We start from the raw sequence: 23,414 nt of genomic DNA, 5'->3' as shown, positions 1-23,414 counted from the left end.
GTGCAACATAGCGTATACACTATGAGAAAAAAAAAAAAAAAGTTATCTTCCAAGGGAGAAAACAGTGCACAGATACAATTGTGACTGGTAGCAGAAAATAAGCCACAGCCTTGTTTTAAGCATTTTAACAGATAATTCAATTTTTTAAATTATAGAAATGAAGAAAAATAAAAAGAAACTCACAGAATCAAGAATAAATAAAAGTAAAATAAGCCATCATTTGGCAAGCAATGCTGAAGAAAGTGCATTTTTCCTAATATGGACTATAGCAAGATATTTCATATATATAGTTCTAAAAAACTGAAATCATAAAACCAAGTCATTTAAAATGCAATTAGATGAGAATAAATATTCTTTTCTTGGATGAGCCAACCCAAAAGACTACTGCTGAATAATTTGTAGACGGCAACAAAAGAATCAAACAGGTTCTTTGTCAAGAAAAATAAAGTCCTTTGGACAGTTAAACTTAGTGGAGATTATCTTGCCAACTTCTGATTGTATTTTATATGAGACTGAAACAAAATACTAAATACATACATGAAGATCATGAAGTTACATCTAATGCATGTGCACATTTCCTTGATCTAGGATTCTTTCTTAAATTCTGTAGAAGTATACTATTTTGTCAGTAGTCATAATTTCTTTCCCATTATCAAGTATCGTCACACCAGAAATTCTGAGGATGAAAACCAAAGCTAGGGGTTACAACTTCAAAAATAATTAGTTTAATAATAAATTATTTTTCACACTCCAAAATTAGTTACAAAGTGTGTGGATAAAATTATATGAATAACATTGACTTTATATGCACATTTTGCTAGTGTAATTGGGCATAAGCAGAAGTTTTATTTTGTTTCTATTTTTGGAATACTGTACTGACAAATTTATATAAGCAACTGTTGCACTGAGGTATAATAACCTGCCACACTATTTTAATTGATTTTAATTACTTAAACATATTCAAATTGTGGCTAGTTGGTGTTTGATATCACATGAAGAAGTTATATTTCCATCTGCTATGAGAATTCTTCAATGATGGGTTCATATATTATTCTCAATTCTATTTTCTAAGTAAAAATAAAATTAAAAAGAATATGTAAGTGGTCAGAAGTATTTTTCAGTCCTACAATTAAAAGACATGAAAAGGTCATCTATTGGTATTATGAAATCCTCCTCATATGCCCTAGCAGTTTATATTTAATATCCAATATAGAGATTAGCTGACCATTAGTATGTGGATTCAAGCCACTAGTCTTTAGTGTTCTTCTATAGATTAAAAAATATTTGTTTTTATATTTTAACCTTTACCCAGTACTATGTGTTACATTTTTGGTGTTTCACAAAGCAAATTTTATGCCTTAATAGTTTAAATATTTCCTGAAGTTACAAAATTATGAAATGAATTTGTGCTTCAGAGAAGAAAACATACTTAATAGAAATCTTTATTTTGCACAATGTATTTTTGCATAACATTATGGGAAGCGTAACATTCTCTTGGGAAAACAATCCAAAATGTTTGTTTTATATAATCAACAAATTAGAGAAAATTTGATTTGTTTTTACAAAGTGCATATACCACATATACTACACCATCTTTTATAAACAACAAACCATAACTTTGTAAAATTCTTCAGTGAAAGAAATACTAAGTCCTTCTTCCCAATATGTCATGATTATGCTACCATATATCACAAAAAACACTGATTATTAAAATTCAAAAGAGTATCAAGAACATGAAATGGCTATAATATGAAAAGTAATACTATTTTCCAACTTCAGACAATCAATATGGAACTGTAACAGAAAATATTTCACAAAATGCAAATATTTTAAATTAAGCTATTCTTGACAGCACACTGCTGGTATTCTTTGTCAGCAACGCAGATCGTTAGAGTTCATTCTTTTTTCTGACTGTGGGAAATTCTGTCTTTATTTTGACATAATATTCATGTGACTAATTATCTGATCTAGAAGCAAGGAAAATGGTATCACTAATTATATACATATGAATTTATGTATTTTCATTACAAAATGATTTAAGGAAACCCATTAAACTATAAGCATCAAATTACTTTAAAATAGTCTCAATAAAGTTGAGCACTATGAAAATAATGTTTTTTAGAAACTAGACAATACTAAAGGTCATAATTTACCAGACTGCACAGTACATTCTTGTGAGGGTATTGGTAATTTCTTTAATTTGTATCACTTAGAAATTATTTTATATTTATGGATGGATCAGTAGTTATAATATGGGGTGTGATTTGAAATTGCTTATTAAACAATATGGCCAAAGATATTGCTACATGAAAATCTGTAAGTATGCTGATTCATGATAGACAAGCTAAAAGATGCCCAGAAAATAAGGTAGAGATAGGAAATGTAGTACACAATTAAACATAAATTATTTAATTATAACATGTATTACTTTATAAAAGAAGAAATTAGTATTAATCTGGCTGAAGAGAAACTCTCTGAATGTAAGAAAGAGTAAAATGGAATCTGCTTTGCTAGATAGTACCATACATATAGAAGATCAATAGTTTCTGGCTTCATTTAGCCTTTTTTACTTATTTTGACCAATAATTTATACCTCCCTAAAAGAGAAGGCTAGATTTTTTTTTTTTTTACTATATAGTTAAGAAAACTAAAGCTCTCAAATTTTATTCACACTATCAACAAGCAGATCCCTGCCCACCATTCAACTCTCTTGACAGAATGGGTAGATAACTTCAATGAAAGAGATGTCCCATATATCTTAGGTTATGTATGTATATCAAATCTGAAGCAGGTTGCCACTTTAGAATACAACAAAATAAGAGGTTCCAGGAAGTAATAAGGAATGATGTAAGATGAAAGAAGATATACTGTAGAATGATACACTTTTGTAAAATATGATATAATCTAATATACATAGAGAAAAACAGAGATAAAGGAAGATTTTTCATGCTTAAAAAATTTATTTCACTGTCCCAATTTAAGATACATATAAAGTATACGATGTTATAATTTTATGTATAATTTTTAAATGTATGTTTATAACACATTTATTTTCATAATTATAGTTTTAAATACTTAAAAATATTCTGAACTTATGAAGATTCCTTTGGATTTTAAACATCCTCTTCTCTGATCTCAGAAAAAAGTTTTAAATTTCAATGAGCTTCCTTTCAAAAACTTAAAGGTAGAGTGGAGTTTTTGAACAAATTTCAAAGAATAGAATGATCATTGAAACATAATCCATGTAAGAACTTTCCTCAGTGCTTAGGAAATCCACAAATGCTCTTTGTTCCAATCACCAAATAGCAATTTAAATAGAAAAAGCAATTGTAAAAGAACTAGATTTTTTTGTAGTTCAAGTAATCCTCTAAGGGAAAGAGAATTACTAAACCTAGCCCTTGCAGTATAAGGCTTATAATGCTACTTTCATATTTCTATCTGACAAAGGCAAAGATAAAATATGAACTATATGAGGATAAGCAGAGATTTTCTGTGATAAGAAACATACTTTAGCTTTATTTTTACCTCTATCTATACGAGTAGGGAACAAGGTATATAGTCTTTCTATATTTTAGTCATCTAATTTGTAACTTAACAATGGAAGATGTCAGTGATTTTTATATTGTGCTTCTTTAAAACTAAATATTTCATGAAGGTCCCACAGTGCTATTGAGCAAGACCAGAGAGAAGTAGGGAAAAAAGGGCTATACCCAGCCTATCCCTAATTAAAAAGAGCAAATGTATAATTTATTAATGTTTCTTGAATTTATGTTAAAATGTTTGAATATCACTGCTATGTAAATAAAATAAATTTATTGAAGTATATTAAGCATATCAAACTTTAATTTACATTATTATACTACTACAGCACTGCCAACATCAATGCTACTTTTCTAGATGAAAAAGAGGCAGAAAGGGGCTTATTAACTTGTCCAGAGTCCCCAAAATAGGAATTAGCAACTTTATAATTAAAGATCAGCTCTGTATTATTCTAGTTACAACACTTGTATATCTTTTGCTATGCCTTTCATATGTTCATTTTTACTTTTTGCCTGATCATTTATTCCTTTTGTAAGGAGTTCCTGGATACCTTCAAATGTTCCCAAAAGGCATGTGAAAGATAATAAATAAAGGAAGAGACCAATAGTGCACATTTTCACATTGGGATCTCAAGGTTTGTCTTTTCTTTCTCCTAGAAAGGTCTCCTCCATTTCCTTTGGCAAAGCTTTGTTTTCTTAGGGGGGCTATCCAGAGTGCTTTTTGTCCTTAGCAGAGGAGACATGGGCAAGATACCTGATAAGTCAGTTGGACTCTGACAGTTGTTTCTTTAGGCCTCCCTAAAGCCTTCTAATTAATGCATATTTTGTTTAAATTAGCTAAAGTAGATTCCTGTTGGTTGCTTACAAATATCATTGATGATGCAGGTACATAAAATTTTTCTGCATGTAATTGTTATGGACTGCGTGTTTTCTTCTTCACTCTGCCCTTCAAGTTCAGATGTGGAAACCTTAACCTCCAATGGGATGGCATTAGGAGGTAGGTGCTTAGGGGGCTTAGGGAGGAAATTAGGTTTAGATGACGTCATGGGGATGGATCTCTGAGGGCCCCAGAGTCGCACCCTGGCCTGATCTCTAAGATGGCGCCTGGCAGTTTACCAGACATAGCTGCACTCATAAACAAGTTTTAGGAAGTAACTCTGGTTGGCTGTTGTACATGAGGCGATCCTGGTATCTGCCTGGAGACTGTTCCTTGATAGGCTGACTTTCCTGGTAGTCTACTCTCTGATAGGCTGATGTTCTTGATATAAGTCTGAGACTTGCAGAATAAACCCCTTTTGGTTCCTGTGATGGAGAAGAGCCTACGGGTTGTGGGCGATCATAGGGACTAGAGCTTTGTCTCTCTGCCATGAGAAGATGTAGCCAAAAATGTAACTAAAAACACAGAGGGGGCCCTCGAAAGAGCTCAGATCTCAAATTTGCAATCCTCAGGAACTGTGAGAATAACTTTCTGTGGATGAAGCCACCCAGTCTGTGGTATTCTGTTAGAGCAGCCCAAAGTGACTAAGGCAGATATCAATACTTGGAAATGAGATGCTGCTACAACAAGCCAACACTGAACATGTGGAAATGTCTCTGGAACTGAGTAGAGGCTGAAAGAGTTGTGAAGTGGATGTTGGAAACAACCAATATCTCCAGGAAGGTGATTCTGGCAAGGGCGCAGGGGAAAAAAAAAAAAAAAAAAAAAAAAAAAGAACTTGAGACAAAAATTCCTATTTTGTAAAAATACATAAGCAATACAAATAGATGCATAAGTAATCACATACACAGTGTCAAATTGAAATACAGAAACCAATTCTGATGATCCATCGAACAGAATGCATTATTGGAAAACGAGAAAGGCTGTCCTTGTTATAAAGCAGTAAAAAGGGGACTGAATTGTGTTCGTGATCTAGTGTTTTGTGGAAGATAGAATTTGCAAGTAATGAAGCTGTGTGTTTAGATGGGTGACGTCTAAAAAAATGATTCATAAAGAAACTTAAATTATTATCTATTTGATTACGTGAGATTACATATGTATTTAAATATATATTTACTTATTTGTCATATTAGGCTTAATAAATTAGAAAATGTCATTAAGAAATTGTCATTATATAATGTGTATTGTTTTCAATATGTATTTTGTATAGTTTTATATGTAAAAATGTACATATGTAAAACTATAGAAAGCAAGAAATGTGGGTACCTTTATCTCTCAATACAAGGTGATCCAAGAGTTCTATTGCTTTTGTTTTGAAAGTCATCTGACAATGGAGTAGTTATTCTATATTCTATAAATTTTCCTGCTCAGGACCTTTGAACTTGATGTTTCTATTAGAAAATGGAGGGCTGGGGAGATAGCTCAGTCAGTAGAGTGCTTGCCTTACAAGCACGAGGCCCTGGGTTTGATCCCCAGTACCGCAAAAAAAAAAAAAAAAAAAAAAAAAAAAAAAAAAAAAAAGGAGAGATGTCCTGTACTCAGTATCTGTCTTCTATTCCCACCAGCATCCCAATGAAATGTGTCCTCATTAACAGGATTTCCACAGATATAAGCAGATAGCTATAGCAGTATTTTTCTTTGAAGTTTGTGTTCATATTTAATTTATTTTTTGTTTCGATTTTCTCAAACCTCAACGCCATCAACCACTAGAATGAAGGTCCCAATAACAAAGGCATGCTTTGCTTCAGTGGTACTTGACCACTTCTGACACCGGATATGTTTCAATAATCATCCAGGGAATGCACAGGTGAATTCCTTATTACTGACTGTTTATGCTGAATATACAAAAGGAAGGGTGTGTGTGTTCATGAACATAAAGCAATTTTAGAGAAGATTAAAAATGCATCAAAATTTGTGCTTGTGTGCTGACAACATACATATCATATATCATGTTCTGTGATGTATTTTTGTATAAGATTAAGATATTTTTAATAGTGTTTAGAGTGAGGGAGCTCATATGTGACTCTATACATCGTTGAAAATTAAAATAATCACTTCCCAATCAGAGATGTTCTCTCCGTGTGGTTCCCTGGTTATTTACCACATATGTTCCATGATTGACTTTGCCAAAGCCAAGGTTTCTCTTGCACATCACCCAGCTTCCATGTTTAGACCACACAGGTGTGCCCTGAACTAGTTTAACTTCTTCTTAGTGGTGCAACAGAATGACATGCTATTAATCATAAGTCTGAAGGAACTTTGTCCCTTTTCCAGTCACTGAAAATCTTTTTTTTCTCCTCTATCTCTTCCCTGTGCTTCTCCAAAGGCTAACAAAATCATTATTATGTGCAGATTTTTAACAAGGATATTAAAAAACATTTTTAAAATCATTATTGTCTATCTCTTCCCTCATTATGTATGTATGTATGTATGTATGTATGTATTTATTTATTTATTTATTTATTTATTTATTTATTTTAGGACAAGGAATTGCTACACTGCCCAGCTGGCATTAAACTTGTAACCCTCCCACATTGTTGGGATTACAGGTATGTGCCGCCATTAAACCCATGAAGGAGGGAACAATGAGGCAAAGTGAGGTATCCAGGTGCTTGAAATGTGACTTTTGTGTCTGAGCATTATAGCAAGTTACATATATTTCTGTCCCAATCAAATGTGAAGCTAAGTCATTTGGAGTCCCTTTGTGAAAAATGTCCTTGATATTAAAAACAAGCATTTTTGCATTCCTGCCTCTGGATATAACAGGGTCTGGTTATAATCCTGTGAAATGTTGCAGCCATCTAGCTGCCTGACAATAAAGAGAGTACTTCAAGTGCAGCTAAAATCCACAGAGAAGCAGAGTCAGAGCCCAAAGTACATTGCTTGAAGCTTGTTTTTCTTAGAGGTGGCTTATTATATGAAACAATGTTTCTCTTTTTATTAAAACCAACTAAGATAAGTAATTTGTTACACTTTTGAGTCATCCTAATTGTGCCTTATATAACTTGTACTGAGAGAAAAGATTTAAAGGTTTTATGAGGAATCATGGCATTACATACCAAACTTTCACTGAACAAATAAAATGAACATAGTAAATTCCAATTCCAAATTTGCCCACATGACTTTAGTAAAGATGTTTACTAATTGTTGCCATAAACGAAACCTGATAATTCGAAGGTAAAACTGACACTTTTGTTCATATTACACATACCACTAATTCAATATTTACTTTTTGTGTTCAAACACATAAAAGTAGTCTTGGCATTAAATTGTTTGTAGGGAATTCTTTATGTATTCTAAACTGGCCAAGAAGAAAAATCTCATCCTTACCCAGGCAGTATGTCTGTTTGGAAGTGTGCAGGATTAGAGAGCCAGAGAGAGAAGGACTGGCAATGCCAGAGACCTGCATACTTGGGGTACTTTCCTGGATTAACTGCTACAGTTAGTGAAGCGTCTTGAGAATGTTGGAGCGAGTGGAAAAAGAGAATGTAAAAGTCACAGAATGAATGTCATTACCACCTGACAATTACAATACAAGGCTGATGAATCATGTAAGGGGGAAGAAAAAGAAAAAGAAAAAACCACAAGGCAAACAGCAAATGCACACACATTTGGATGTGTGCTTCTGTGTATATACATTTGACTAATCCTCTGATCATTTACTTCATGTGGATATAGATTAAGGCTGGATGATAGACAAGTTAACCTAGATATCTTCCTAGAATCGGAGAAAAACTCATACCTTCCTCTCCATTGTTGTGAAATATCAAGTGCAAAGTAATTTTTCATTAGAATTTCTTGTTATATTTTAAATAAATTTACCCTGCTATACTTTTCTTACCTGAGCATATCTCCAAAATGATAAATAAGCTTTAATGTGCTAAAGGCAGAGAAATTGTATACCCAAGATAAATAATACTTTTCCTATATTATATGCTGAATAATTTTATTCTAACTAGATTTTAGTTACTCTTTGCTTTCCTTTCCCAATTCTGTTTCACTTAGGTATGATAAATCACAAATTGATTGTATTTGTTTTAACACAAGTGAATTGAAGTGCCTCAAAGAGCATTTCCCTCAGATCTCAAATCATGAAGAGATAGAATCACACAAAATAGATTATATAAATCTATTAGCATAGCAAATATGATATGTTTGAACATGTTGAAGCTGAGATCATTAATTTAATTTAAAGCTACTTTTCCCAAGACTATGTAAACTAGACTTTTTCATATACAAAGATGGTTATATAAACTGTCAATACAGGTCTCTGGATGTTCATTTTATATTTATAAATAATTATAAAATTAGGGAAAGAAAGAACAATTGAAAACAAGTTTTGAACATGTAACAGAATACAGGGAAAAAAGTACTTAGAGCATATTAGATGTTTGCTGGGAAAAGCTGTCACATTCAGCCTGCTGAGAATTGTGTTCTCTTAAGAATGTGTCTTGGGCCAGGAACAGTTCCTACCTATAGGAGAAGAGCCTTCATAGTATGTGCTGAGCATATTGTAGTATTGAGGAATATCTTCATCTGTTTTGTTCTGCTTAAAATATGTGTGTTACATAGAACCTGGCCAACCCTGCCACTGTATGGACTTTTGGCAGGGAAGGAACAGGGTTCTCCACCTGCAGCACAAGACATATGCATGCATATCCATGGAAGATCTATGCTGACCATTGAAGGTGATCTTGCTTTGTCTCCTCCATGTGATGCAGTATTGTTCTATCCAAAGCCTGTATAAATGGAATCTTTCTTGATGACCTCAATACCTGCAAACTACATAATGTTTGACCTCTTGAGACTGCTGCTCTTGGTGGGAGACATCCTTATAGTCTTAGCTACCCTCTACTCAGTGGGATTCCTTCTCTGGATGTGTGACAAATGCCATTTGTTCAACAAGGCAGATCTTCAATCCAATATAAATCATTAGCCAAAGCTATTTAAAAGTATGGAAACTAAGTGAAACTTTGCATGAAAATAATAACAGGCTCATTTATGAAATTTAAAAGTGGATTATGAGATCTATTTTAAAGAGTATAATGTAGAAACTCAATAAACAAAAAGTTCATAAAGCTCAGATAGTAATGCGTATATTCCATAGGCTGAAAATAAGAAAACATAGGCAACAGTTTCTAGCCATTTTACTGGAGAACATCTGACCTCGGCTGACTCTGCAACATTTTTTCTTTTAAAGTTTTAGAACCAGGAATAGGGTACAAACAAAGTTAGTTGTTGTGGTGGGAGAACCACAAGAAAATAAAACTTGGAGAATGAGAACACTCCTTTGAAGCAGTCATGATGTCAGAGTAGAGACAGCCGTCAGAATAAAGCACAGACATGATACAGATGCCCAGAGGTGGCACGAGGTCCTGTGGCATTGGAGAGGCCTGGTAATATCTTCAACCTGCCTTCTGACTGCTCTCCAGTTACCAGTTCAATTACTGCTGAGACCAGGCTGCTTTTCCCTTCTCTGCACTCCATGTGACCTTTTTTTTTTTTTTTTTTCATGATTATTCCTTAAAATAATAATATAATTGCTTGGAAGTAAAATTTAGCATATGTTCAAAGAAATGATCAAAGTGGATTCTCAAGTTAAGGCAAGTTTGGATACTATCCACCCACAGATGATTTAGTAAACATTTCTCCTTACTAATATACTACAGAAAAACATTTTATATTAGGGTGGAATTTTCTCCTTGAAAAAAATCAAGGTGTTAGCTATTCATATTTAATAGTGTTACAGAAGGTTTTCAGAGGTCTGACATAAGCTTTGTATAATACCACTTGTATTTGGAGTACTTTGGGGACAAATCTACCACAACTTAATTTCTGCTATGTTAGCAGACCATTCATGGGAAAGAAGATATACGAAGGGAAGAGAGTGTAGAACTGAACAACTGAGAACCAGAGTAATTGGTTCACCTTAGAGTAAAAGGATTATTTTAATACTGGAGGATAAGGCTGACCAGTTTCTTCCTCACCTTTCCATCAGAAAGAGGTATTAAAAGTTAACAGCTAAACGGGTCGTAAGATATTGAGATCCCCAAATTGCAATTTTTTGTTAAGCTACACAGCAGAAAATAACACCAATGATGTGAAAAATTAGTGGCATTATTGACACCCTGGAGGACAAAATGGAGAGGTGGGGAAAGTACTGTGTGCCCGAGCATCTTAGTATGGAGCATGAGGAGCCGCAGAAACTCTGCTGCTGAAAATCCTGGCAAAGACCAAAGGGAAATAATCGACTCCACTGGTAGGCAAGAGATTAGGAGCACTTTCTAGAAAATTCATGTGCTAATAAGGAGCAATTAGAGATGAAATGGATTGTTTAAAATTCTTTGTATGGCAATATGAAGTGTTTCTCACTGCTACCACAGGCATTATCTGTGTGAGCCATTCACTTTAAAGTACACCAGAAAGGTTCTACTTTCTGCTTCATTATAGTGAAATCAGAGGCACTGATGGAATTATGGCTTTTGATGCAGTTCTCATAGAAGGGCAAAATGATCATGGTGCACACAGGATTCTGAGGAAGGCTAGAAATGTGACTGTCATACAACCACGGGAATTCAGTGAATGCCCAGGGACTTAAGGAGTGAAAACATGGGAGGTTGGAAGAGGAATATGAGAGTCTCCAGAGAGAGCTGGGCAAATGTGTCCTCCCTGAATTTTCTGCAAAAGCCAATTTCTTATATTTTTGATAAGTCTCACATTTAGCTGCATTTGGAAAGTAGATCATGTATCCTCTCTCTCCCTCTGGAAAACTCCTGTCTCAACTTTTTGGTATTCATCTCTGAAACCAACATCTTCATAAATATGTATAGCACTCTTATCTCAGGAATTAACTAATTCATGTTTCCCAAGCAATTTCTTAGACTATAAATGAAATTACATATCTCCAACACCTCTTCCCAACAAATGTTGAAGTATGCTGTTTTTTTTTTTTTTTAATGCTTAAAATATTATGTAACATGTAGAAATCTATTGTTTAGGTGGAAGGTTAGGAAATATTCTGATTATTCTATCTTGTATAATACCATTTTATTTAGCCTATCAAATAATGGTTATAAATAGATGGTAGTTACCAAGTTACCTATTACCAACTAAATTCTTTTACACAGAACTAGAAAAATAAACATGAAATAGCACTTGGAACAAACTTTGTTTTTAAGAAAGAATTATTTTCATCTAGTTCTTGGTCACACACTCACTTTAAAAATAGAGCAGCAACTTACTTTCTAGTGAAAGTAAGCCAAAGATATACTTTTCAATTATAGTCAGAGAGAATTAAGTCATATAGTAGATTTTATATGTTGCAAAAGAAATTATAAAAAAATGTTGATTTATTCTGTGATTTTATACAAAGGTTCATCTCTAGCTAAAATAGAAAAATTAAGTGAACTGTTATATTCTGATTTTCAGATTTTATATATTCATATTATTCAAATAAATAATTCATCAAAACAAAGTATTAAAATTGTGTCCCACTACTCTTTCTTAAGTAATGCAACATGAATAGCATATTTAACTCATAAACACAGAAAAAAAGTTTCCATTTTCCAATAAATATTTGACATAGAGGCAAATTTCATAAATATCTACTTTTAGACATAAAAAATGTAGAAGGCTCCTGGGGTATTTATTTTTGTTGTTGTTTTGTTTTTAAGTTTATGCTATTTTAAGATGATCTAGGGATGCAATGATACCATTTTCCATGTCATTCTTTCTAATGTTTAACTTTATTCATACCCAGTAAAATATATATTAGATCCAATCTAGATTATTGATACTTAGCTTAAGCCCATGTTTCTCCTAGCTCAATTCTTACTATAGATGAGGAACAGCCACTTATCAAATTTTATGTGTAATAAATCTTCATACACTCAGAGGCCAGTGTTTCTCTTGTAATCTTAGACAAAGAAAAAAGAAAAAAAAAAAAAAAACTAAGAAGAGAAATAGATAGTTCATTTAGATTCTAGGGACAAAAGTCCTTTGTTAGAAGTTGACTTTTTCCAAATATTTCATAAGATATTTCTATCATTCCAATGGTTATACCTGGAAACACCACAAAGTCAGTACAGTTGATAGGTATTATTGAAGCACCTAGTACTCATTTCGTCCTCTGCTGTGAATTCTCTAAGTATAATCAACTTACAAATCTTTTCATTCTTCTCAAGACACCGAAATTCTGACACAAAAATAAATGCTTGGCTAAAAACTGCCAAAGTAAATATTGCAGTATAAGTAAATATTTAAATGCCATGAGTGAACTTGTTTGGATAGACTGCATTTTGTTTTGCGATGAAAGTTGCATGTTCTTCTCACTGTCACTCTTCCATTAACAGGTGAAGTCAAATTCCCCTCTCCTTGAATTGTGGCAAAATATGTGACTATCTGTAATCAATGAATGTGTCAGAAATTAAACTGCATAAAATCTAAGACTCAGTCTTAAATGATGAAAATTCTTACTTCTGAACTGGGACATTTGAATGACCATCTACAGGGTCTCAGGATTCCATGCTGTGAGGAAGCCAGGCCATATTTGGGGTGTTCTATTCCACTGTCCCAGGGGAAATCCCAGCTGACAGTCACTGTAGGATATGTAAGTGATTAACTACATGTCAGAATATTTGGTTACCCAAGAAACACGTCTTCCCACTGAACCCCAAACATCAAGAGTCAGAGGCAAATCAGTCCTATTTGTCCCCTTCCAAATTTTTTGACCCATAAAGCATAAGCATAATAATATGGTTGTTCTAAGTCAAATATTTAGGAGTAAATTTTATTGAACCAAATGTGAAACAAATGTATTACTTGGTTGCCGAGGCTGCCATCAGAAATAAAAAGATAAAAGACCTTCAATGAGTATCACTGGCTTAGGGACCAAAGTCTTTTGGGAGACACAGTGAAGGCCTGAAAGGCCCTGTGAAGGGAAGAGATTTGTTATGTAATAGCAGAGAGTTCAGCAAAGCTGTCCTTGTGCTCATGTTAGAAGCAGAATACATATCAAAGGAGCAGAATAAACTAACCCAAAACATTTTCATAGGAAAAAAATGAAAAGGATCCTCTGTATTCCTTCAGTAAGAAGAATCTGTGAACAGATAAAATTTGATGCTATAAGTGAAAGGAGAAAAGTCAGCTAAAGAAAGAACGGTTAAACCTACAGGAACCAGGATATAAAGACTTTTAAGATGTTTCTCAGCTAATAGTCACCATCAACTGCCAGGAACAAAATAAAAGATTCCAGAAGGTTTTATCCCAGACACTCAGTCTTCCTACAAGTGTCTTCAGACTTTGTAGAACTGACAAAAGACATTCTTGCTGTGCCCATTTGGAAGTCTGTCCCACAGGATCTAAATTTGGAGATAAATATTAATGAAAAGAAAGATAATAAAAATGTTAACAAAAATATTCAGTGTTTTAATTAAGAATATCGGTGATTCTAGAAATACTGTATTCATATAAATCTCTTGGGAGCTTGGTAAAATGCAGATTCCAATTCAATAGATCTGGACCAGGGCCTGAAATTTTGCTTTTTTTCCATCTTCTGTCAGTGGAAATACTGCTGGTTCAAAAACCATACTTTAGGGAGATGAGTTGGAAATTTCTCAGATTTATGCAGAATTAAGGCTCAAAGAAATGGTCATCTGTGATTCTAAAGTTCTGAATTCCCCTAAGAATGATGGGGAGAACCCTCTGTGTGTATAGGCAATACACTCATTCAATATGCATGGGTCACCAGGGGAAGCAAAGAGGTAACATTGATTAGGTTCCATGGATTCAGAAAAAGGAAGTTGGAGTTGAAGTTGAAATGTTATATTTTTGAGTTGTCTTGTCTTCTTAAATAAAATGTTACTATGACTGTTTTCTAGAACATTGCTTCCATGTTATGGTAGTGCCAACTTTTGGATATCTCTAAAATCAAGGGGAGATTTGAAGAAATAGGTCTTTCTTTTGTCTATAATTCAGAATCTTTTGGGGGGATTGAAACATAAAATTTGTCAGTCTTTTTATGAAATCACTCAAAAATTAAATTATCTTCAGAATATCTTAGAATATTATTCTAGCGCTCTTAAAAAGTTTAAGGAGGAAGGTATAATTTAGTAGTAGAGTGTTTGCCTAGCAGAATGGAGGCTCTGGGTTCCAACCCTAGTACCAAAAAATGGTTATATTGATGAAACACTTTATATTTCTTTTCAATGACCAAACTTCTCCTGACAGTTTGACCAAACACAGAAACAATAGTACACAAATGGCAAAAGGGTTCTTGTAGGCATATATGCTGAAAATTATTCTTTAAATATGTCAAATAAATATATAATAAGTATGACAATATCGTTATGCTTTTTCATCTCAAAATGCCATATTCTCTGGTTACTCTGTTATTGCATATTTTGTAATCTGATGTAATTTATACAGCTAAAGGAAAGTGACACTGTGCATAGCTAATGTTCTTAACAGCTGGTGAAAAAATTCACGTACATATTATTGGGATTGCAATTAATAGACACCCTGCAGCTTCACAATAAAATAATATTGCAATTCCACTGGATTCATTTTCTAAAATTGGAGTTTAATATAATTTTGAAGGGAAAACTGTAGAGGAGGAGGATTATAAATTAGAGTACCTGTGTTATCATTACAATTAAACACTAGGGGAAATTTTATTGCAAATATAACTTTTGTCCATTTAAAAATCCAAATGATCTAATTTTATTTTTGTCTTTGAAATGACAAGTGGGTATTTCACATTGTTTAGAAAGAAAACATGTCAAGTCTATAATTCTCCATGAATTGACCAACACATTAAATATCTTCATAATAGTGCTTTATCTTTTTCAGTGTAACATACTGCTTATTATTCATTCATTTGTTTATTAATTTGTGAGAAAATATATTTTGAGAAGCTATTATTCATTAAACTCTTTATTGTTTATATTTACCAAGGTACAAACCATCTATGATTTGTGACTTCATGGGGTAAGAAAAATATAAATATGTAATAAATAATGACAAACTCAACAAAAGATGGTTAGTACATAAATGGAAAGAAAAGAATCTTCTTAAGTTTGGTGGATGAAAAAAAGAATCTTTTAAATGATTTCCATTATTTTCCCATTGAGGTCTAAAGGGTAAGAAGGATTTGGCCAGAGAAAACTATACAAAGAACTAAATAACAGTGGTTGATAATCTTACAATTAAATACCAGCTAAAGACCACATTGCACAGAACCTTCTGTCCTTATCTAAAAAAGATTGATTTCATTTTTGTGAAATTTGAACTCTGTTAAGCAGTGGAGTGCAAAACTCAGACATGCATCTACCTCTATATTTTACCTAAAGTTGTTCGGCCTTCTCTGTGCAGAGCTTCCTGAAGTAGGAACATGCAGGGCAGAGAACAGTTGTTCAAAATACTGAACAACTGAGACTGAAGGGTGACTTAGAACCCTATCATTGGGCAAGGAGAAGTCTGGATAGACAGATTTTACTGGAATAAACCAGCAGCAAATGCTTCAAGTTTGTATTATGTTATATTCTATAACAGAATGAAAGAATTTTTGAGATGTTACAATTCGCATAATAACAGGGATAAAGTCTGTGTTAGAGAAAAAAGTGGTTGTTCCCCAAAGAAGAGATAATAACAGGTAACATCCCAAAATTTAAAAAAAAAGTTTGTAATTAAAATTAACATTAAATTGTAACATTTGTAGCAGAATGTTTTAAATGAAATACAGTTAGGCATTGCCCTTATTTTTCTTAACAGAAAAATCAAAGTATCTAAATTCTAAAGGGTTTCAATAATTTTAAAGAGGTTTCACATATGTAATTGTTTAATTTTATATATATAATATATATATACTTTATATATATTATATATATATATATATATTTTAAAAGTGAGACTCTGTCAGACTTTTTGGCCTCAAAAGAAAAAAAATGAGTCTAAACTCTATTATATGTCAAATCAATGTAAAGTTATCATAATAGGTAGACTTTAAATACTATTACTACAAAGATTAAAGGTGAAAAAATGTAAAAGAATTTAGACTCATGTCTAGTGCATGGAAGGGAGTCATAAAACCATTTTCCTTATAGAATAAACAAAATTAAACTTAGAACTACAGATGCAATGTAATTCCAATTAAAATCCAAAGAGGTTCCTCATGGAAATAGAGAAAGCAATTATGAAAGTCTTCTGGAAGAATAAGAGACACAGAATAGCCAAAACAATTCTGAGCAGGAAGAGTAAAGCAGGAGGTATCACAATAACAGACAAACTATACGACAAAGCAATAGTAACAAAAATGGCATGGTATTGGCACCAAAATAGACAGGTAGACCATTGGTACAGAATAGAAGACACAGAGACAAACACACATCAATACAGTTACTTCATACTAGATATAGGTGCCAAAAATATACAATGGAGAAAAGATAACCTCTTCAACAAATGATGCTGTGAAAACTGGATATCCATATGCTGTAAAATGAAATTAAACCCCTATCTCTCACCCTGTACAAAACTCAACTCAAAATGGATCAAAGAACTAGGAATTAGACCAGAGACCCTGCAGAAAAAGAAGACAAAGTAGACCCGAATCTTCATCATGTTGGATTAGGACCAGACTTCCTTAACATGATTCCCAAAGTGCAAGAAATGAAAGCAAGGATCAATAAATGGAATGGATTCAAACTAAAAAGCTTTTTCTCAGCAAAGGAAACAATCAATAATGTGAAAAGAGAGCTTACAGAGTGGGAGAAAATCTTTTCCACATGCACTTCAGATAGAGCACTAATCTCCAAACTTTGTAAAGAACTTAAAAAATTTTACACCAAGAATACAAATAACCCAATCAATAAATGGGCTAAGGAACTGGGCAGACACTTCACAGAAGAGGATCTACAAGCAATCAACAGATATATGAAAAAATGTTCAACATCTCTAGTAATTAGAGAAATGCAAATTAAAACAACTCTAAGATTTCATCTTACTTCAATTAGAATGGCTAACCCTTTTTAATGTGACTTTTCTTTATTTTTGTTCTCCATTATGGGCTGTAATCCCCCCCTTGGATTTCAGATCTGCGTTATTTTTGTTTTAATCTGTAGATGGTTATCAACATAAAAGGCTGAGGACCTTCTCTCCTGACATCTTTCTCACTTCATTCTCAAAACATTAATTGTAACACAACTTGTTCTCAACAGAACTTAAAATATAAATGCATATCATACATTTGCATATATATACATTTTAAAATATTCACATCAGTTACTGTTTATTTCAAATTATTTAGGTTCTTTTTTATTGTGATTCAGCTCGGATATAAACTTTTTTACCACACCATCTAACTTCTTAGTATGCAACAGATTATTCTCAGTGTTCTTTCAGTTCTGTAAGTGTACTCACAATTATTCTAACACAAATTACACTATATCATACTTTTATGTGAATCACAGTTTTTCTCCACTAAAATGCAATTTTCTTAAGGACAGTCATGCTTTATTGCTTGTAATTTATTTTAAGTTTCTAAGATATATTAAGCTCAAGTAAAATCTTTGTATGAATGATTGAACAGAAATAAAATGGAACGCATTCAATGTCTTTTAGTATGTAGCATTAATACATATACCTTCTGGCTAATGAATTGTATAAAATAAAAAAAAAGGTCACATTTGAATTGAATTTATGATTTGATTTCCAAATATTATATTTCATTTTAATACATGTGTACTCATATAGATGTATATGTAGTCAATTAAGATAATAACTAGAGATAATATAATAGTGATTGTGAATCTCAGTTTGAAATTCTAATGAGTTTGGGTTTTTTTCTATCCAAAATACTGTAAAATTAATAAAATTTCTCTTAACTAGATTTTAGGCTGGGTTTGTTAGGAGTATATTAGTGTAAGACTTCATTCTTTATTATTGAAATCCTTTCTGCAATGCTACCAGTAGTTTTAACATCAAAAGAAGAAGAACAAAGCTATTTTTATTTGTTTTGGACCAAAGAGGTGAACTATAAAAACCAGGATCAGGAATTTGAGCCTCTTGATTTCTGTTGTGGTCTTACTTAATCCTTAGCATTTGAAAAGATACCTTCTATCCTTCTCCATACCACTTTAGAAATGTTCACTACCCCTGCAAATGTTGGAAGATCCCCTCTCCAAGAGGGCATGTGTTTGAGGCAACTGTTACCTGTGTTGAATTGAAAGAAATGTAAGTTTTAAAACTAGTCAAATATCAGACTGGACACCATGCTAGCAAGTATAGGTTACAATGCCTAACTCATAGATTTAGTATAAAATTCAGTAGGGTCACATGAGAGGATGCAGAATACCATCAGCAATTTATCAATTGTTCATTGTATTCCTTGCTTGACAATATCAAATAGTCATTATGCATTAAATGATTTAGAGTTAGATTAGGTGTGCTAAAATATGAAAGTAATATTTAATCTTTTTATCAAGATCATAATATTTAGAAGAGTACATAAAAAAAAAAAATCCTGAGGGCACCATGGCAAAATCACTAGGGATTTAAGAACTTAACTTAGGAAAAATATATTTGCCTATGAATGTTAAGTAAATACACTGAATTTTTAGTTTTAAGTTTTTTTTTAAATTTTTAATTATTTATTTTTTAATTTTTACAGACTGAGTTTTGATTCATTGTATGCAAATGGGATACAACTTTTTGTTTCTATAGTTGTACACAATGTAGTTTCAAACCATTCATGTAATCATACATGTACAGGGTAATGATGTTTGTCTCATTCCACCATCTTTCCTACCCCACCTCCCCCATCTCCTTTCCCTCTACACAATCCAAAGTTCCTCCATTCTTCTTTTACTCCCTACGTCCCACCCCTATTATGTATCATTTTCTACTTATCAGAGAAAACAGGGTGAGAGACAGGGGTTTAATTTCATTTTACTGCATTTGGATTTCCAGTTTTCCCAGAACCATTTGTTGAACATGCTATCTTTTCTCCATTGATGCAGGGAAAAAAGCAGGCTTTTACATTGCTGATGGAGTTGCAAATTGCAGCCACTCTGGAAAGCAGTGTGGAGATTCCTCAGAAAACTTGGAGTTGACCCATCTTTTGACCCAGTTATCCCACTCCTGGGTTTACACCTAAAGACTTAAAATTAGTATAGCATAGTAACACAGCCACATCAATGTTTATAGAAGCTCAATTCATAATAGCTAAATTGTGTTACCAACCTAGATACCCTTCAACAGATGAATAGATAAATAAAATGTGGTATATATACATAATGGAATATTATTCATTCATAAAGAAGAATAATATTATGGCATTTACAGATAAATAGATGGAATTGGAGAATATCATACTAAGTGAAGTAAGCCAATCCCAAAAAACCAAAAGCCAAGTATTTTCCCTGCTAAGTGGATGATGATATATAATGGGGGTTGGGGGTGGGGGGTGAGAGAAGAATGGAGGAACTTTAGATTACATAGAGGAAAATGAGAGGGAGGAGGGATAGGGTTATGAAAAATGGTGGAATGAGATAGACATCACTACCCTATGTACATGTATGATTACAGGAATGGTATGTATGAATCTACATCGTGCACAACCGTAGAAATGAAAAGATGTACCCCATTTGTGTACAATGAATCAAAATGCAGTCTGTAAAAACTTAAAAGCTAAATTAAAGAAATTATTTTAAAAAAATACCCATACCATTCAAAGTAAAATACAGATTCACTGCAATCACTTTCAAAAACCCAAGAGTTTTTTTAGTTGACAAAAATAATTTTAAAAGCCATACTAAAATTCACTAGAAATCACAAAAGACCCTGAATAATCACAGAAATTTTGAGGATAAAAATAAAACTTCTAATGTAATATTTTATTTTAAAATATCTTACAATCTATTGGAATCAAAATAGCATGGTCCAGACATAAATACAAGCATACAGATAAATATAAGAGAATAAACAGCTCAGAAATAAGCCATGTTTATATATGATATGGTCCACTGATTTTCCACAAGGGTGTCAAGATTACATAATTGGGAATACATAATAGTCTTTTCAAAAATTGGTCTTGGTAAAACTGGATATCTACACACAAAGGATTGAAATTGGACCATTATCTCACATCATGCAAGTTAATTAAAAAGATATTAAAGACTTAAAATCTGAAGCCATAAGATTCTTAAAAAAAAAAAAAACTTGGGGGAAAACCTCCTTAAAAATTAGACTTGCCAATGATTCTTGGATATAACACCAAAAGCATGAGCAATAGAAACAGAAATAGGCACATGGAATTACATCAAACTAAAATGATTCTGCACAGCAAAGGAAACAATCTACAAAATACAAAGTCTCAAAATAGGATCAAAATATTTGCAAATCATATATGTGACAAAGGCTTGATATATAGAATATGTAAGGAATTCATAGAACTCAATACCAAAAAGAACAACAAAATAAAATTCAAATGATTCAATTAAAACTGGGCTAAGAACCGGAACTGACATTTTCCTGTACAACACATACAATAATCAGCAGTTACATGAATATGAACTCAACATCACTAATCGTCATGAAACACAAACCAAAAGCTTAAGGAGACATAATCTCCTACCTGTTAGAGGGGTTATTATCAATAGTAATAAAAACAACAACAACAATAAATTAAAACCAAGATATAACAAGTGCTAGGAAGAATATTAAGAACAGAAAACCCTTTACACAGTTAGTAGGAATGTAAACTGGTGACACTCATAAAGGAAATAGAATGGAGGCATTTTTTAAAAAATAGAACTACCTTTAAAATAACAACCCCAATTCTGGGCGTATATACACAAGAGTTGAAATCAGGATTTTGATGAGATGATTTCATGGGTACCTATTTATCAAGGTTTTTTTATTAGTTACATAGTATAGTTTTTTGCATGTCAATTATACTATTAGAAAGTGGTTTGAATTATACTACCCTGAAACAAAGTATAAACTTTGTGTTGAGAGTACCAAAATCAAGTAATTTTCAAAGTTCAGTTTGAGTTATATAGAAGCATATTAACAGATCTGTACAACTAGACTACCCTTATATTTTCAGAATATAATGTGCATGGAATTAAATTTATGTTAAACAGAATTTGTCAGAATACCTCTTTGGATGTCTCACATGTTTATTAATTAGGTTGAAAATAACTTTTTTTCTGATTACACTATGTGTTTACCTTTAGATGAAGATAATGTGTGATTTAAGATAAAAACACAATGTTGTTTGAAGCAAGATCTTGAATACATATAACTTAGGAGCTAAAATTTTATTAAAATAACATTACATTATATCTTTGTTTAAAAAAATTTAGGATCATTTGAGCAAGTACCCTTTCTATGCAAATTTGCAATATACCTTCCTTTGTTTTAATATATTTTTAAAAAACTTCAGAGGACCATACTTAGCTATAGGGAATCATGGCTATGGGTAAAAATTCTCTAGGAGCTATTCCTGATGAGTGAGTTCTGTTCTGATGATGTTTTATGCTTTTATTCCTCTGTTAGAGCTAAACATTAACATTTCTACCAAACATTGCAAACTTCATAAGTTATTACAATTGTGAAATGATGTTAATTAATCATTTCTGACTCATATTGTTGGTTCTGATTTGACTTGGTCATTAATATATAATTTGTTCATTATAGGGTTTTAAGCAGAAAGTAGGTCATTCTCTCTTATGAATTTGATTTAAATCATATTTTTATTTCTCCTCCTATTCTATAACTGACTAATCCCTTGTTATTATCCATTGTTTTCATTCTATTTTAATATTCAAATGTTCAGGCTTTATATTTTCTAATGCATGATTGCCTAAATATACATTTTCAGTAAAATAACAATCTAAAGAGACTTCCAGTTTACAATTCCTTTTATGTATTACTAGAAACATCTGCTTATATTTTTTGGTAGACTTTAATCTGTGTACATAGCAGACATTGGTCTATAGTTATTTTTGTCGTAATGTGATTTTGGTGTAAGTGTAATGCTATATTCACAGAAATGAGTTAGGAAGTCTTCCCCTCTGCTTCTATTTTCTGGAATAGACTGGTTAGATTAATATCATGGCTTCTTAAAAGTTTGGGAGAATTTACCAGTGAAATAATCTTCGTCTGGAACTTCCTTTTGGGGAAATGTAGTATTTATTTAATTGATTTTTAATAAATTTATGCTTATGCAATTTATCAATTTCTCCTGGTAATTTTGATAATTTGTCTTTCAAATAATTGGTCCATTTCATCTATTTTTAGATGTCTACTTGTTAAGTATATTAATTTCTTCTTGGATATTTGATCCCATAGTGATTTACATTATTATGTAATACCCTTCTCTCCATCTGTTAATTTTCTTTGTCCCAAAGTCCGCTTTCTCTGAAATCAATATCTTGGCAGGAAATCATAAAGAGCTGATACCAGTAACAAAATATTTGGTTTTAATAAAAAATTGTAGGAAGATGTCAGGATGTACCATAACATACAAAAGTTAATTGCTTTAACATATTATAATAATGAACTACTAGGAATTGAAATGCAATCAATTTAAATTTGAAATGTAAAATGCATTGCCATTTATTATAAGTAACAAAAAATGAAAACACCTAAAACTAATGTATAAGTCTAACAAAATATGGAAATGATTCTATGGGAAAAAGTACTGAACTCTTGTTAAAGTTATCAAGGAAGAACTAATTACATAAAAGGATATTCCATTCATGAATTAGAATATTTCATATTGTGTAGATGTGAATTTTTAATTCGTTCTTTACATACAAATCAATTTCAACAAAATTCCAAGGTAATTTTGTATATATTAATAAACTCATTCTAAACTTACTGGAAAGATAGAATACCTAGAATACCAAGAAATACACTAAAAAAAAAGTTATGGGGTT

The sequence above is a fragment of the Sciurus carolinensis genome, chromosome 12 (genome assembly GCF_902686445.1).
Source record: "Sciurus carolinensis chromosome 12, mSciCar1.2, whole genome shotgun sequence".
Classification (NCBI taxonomy): domain Eukaryota; kingdom Metazoa; phylum Chordata; class Mammalia; order Rodentia; family Sciuridae; genus Sciurus; species Sciurus carolinensis.
This window is presented reverse-complemented; position numbering follows the sequence as displayed.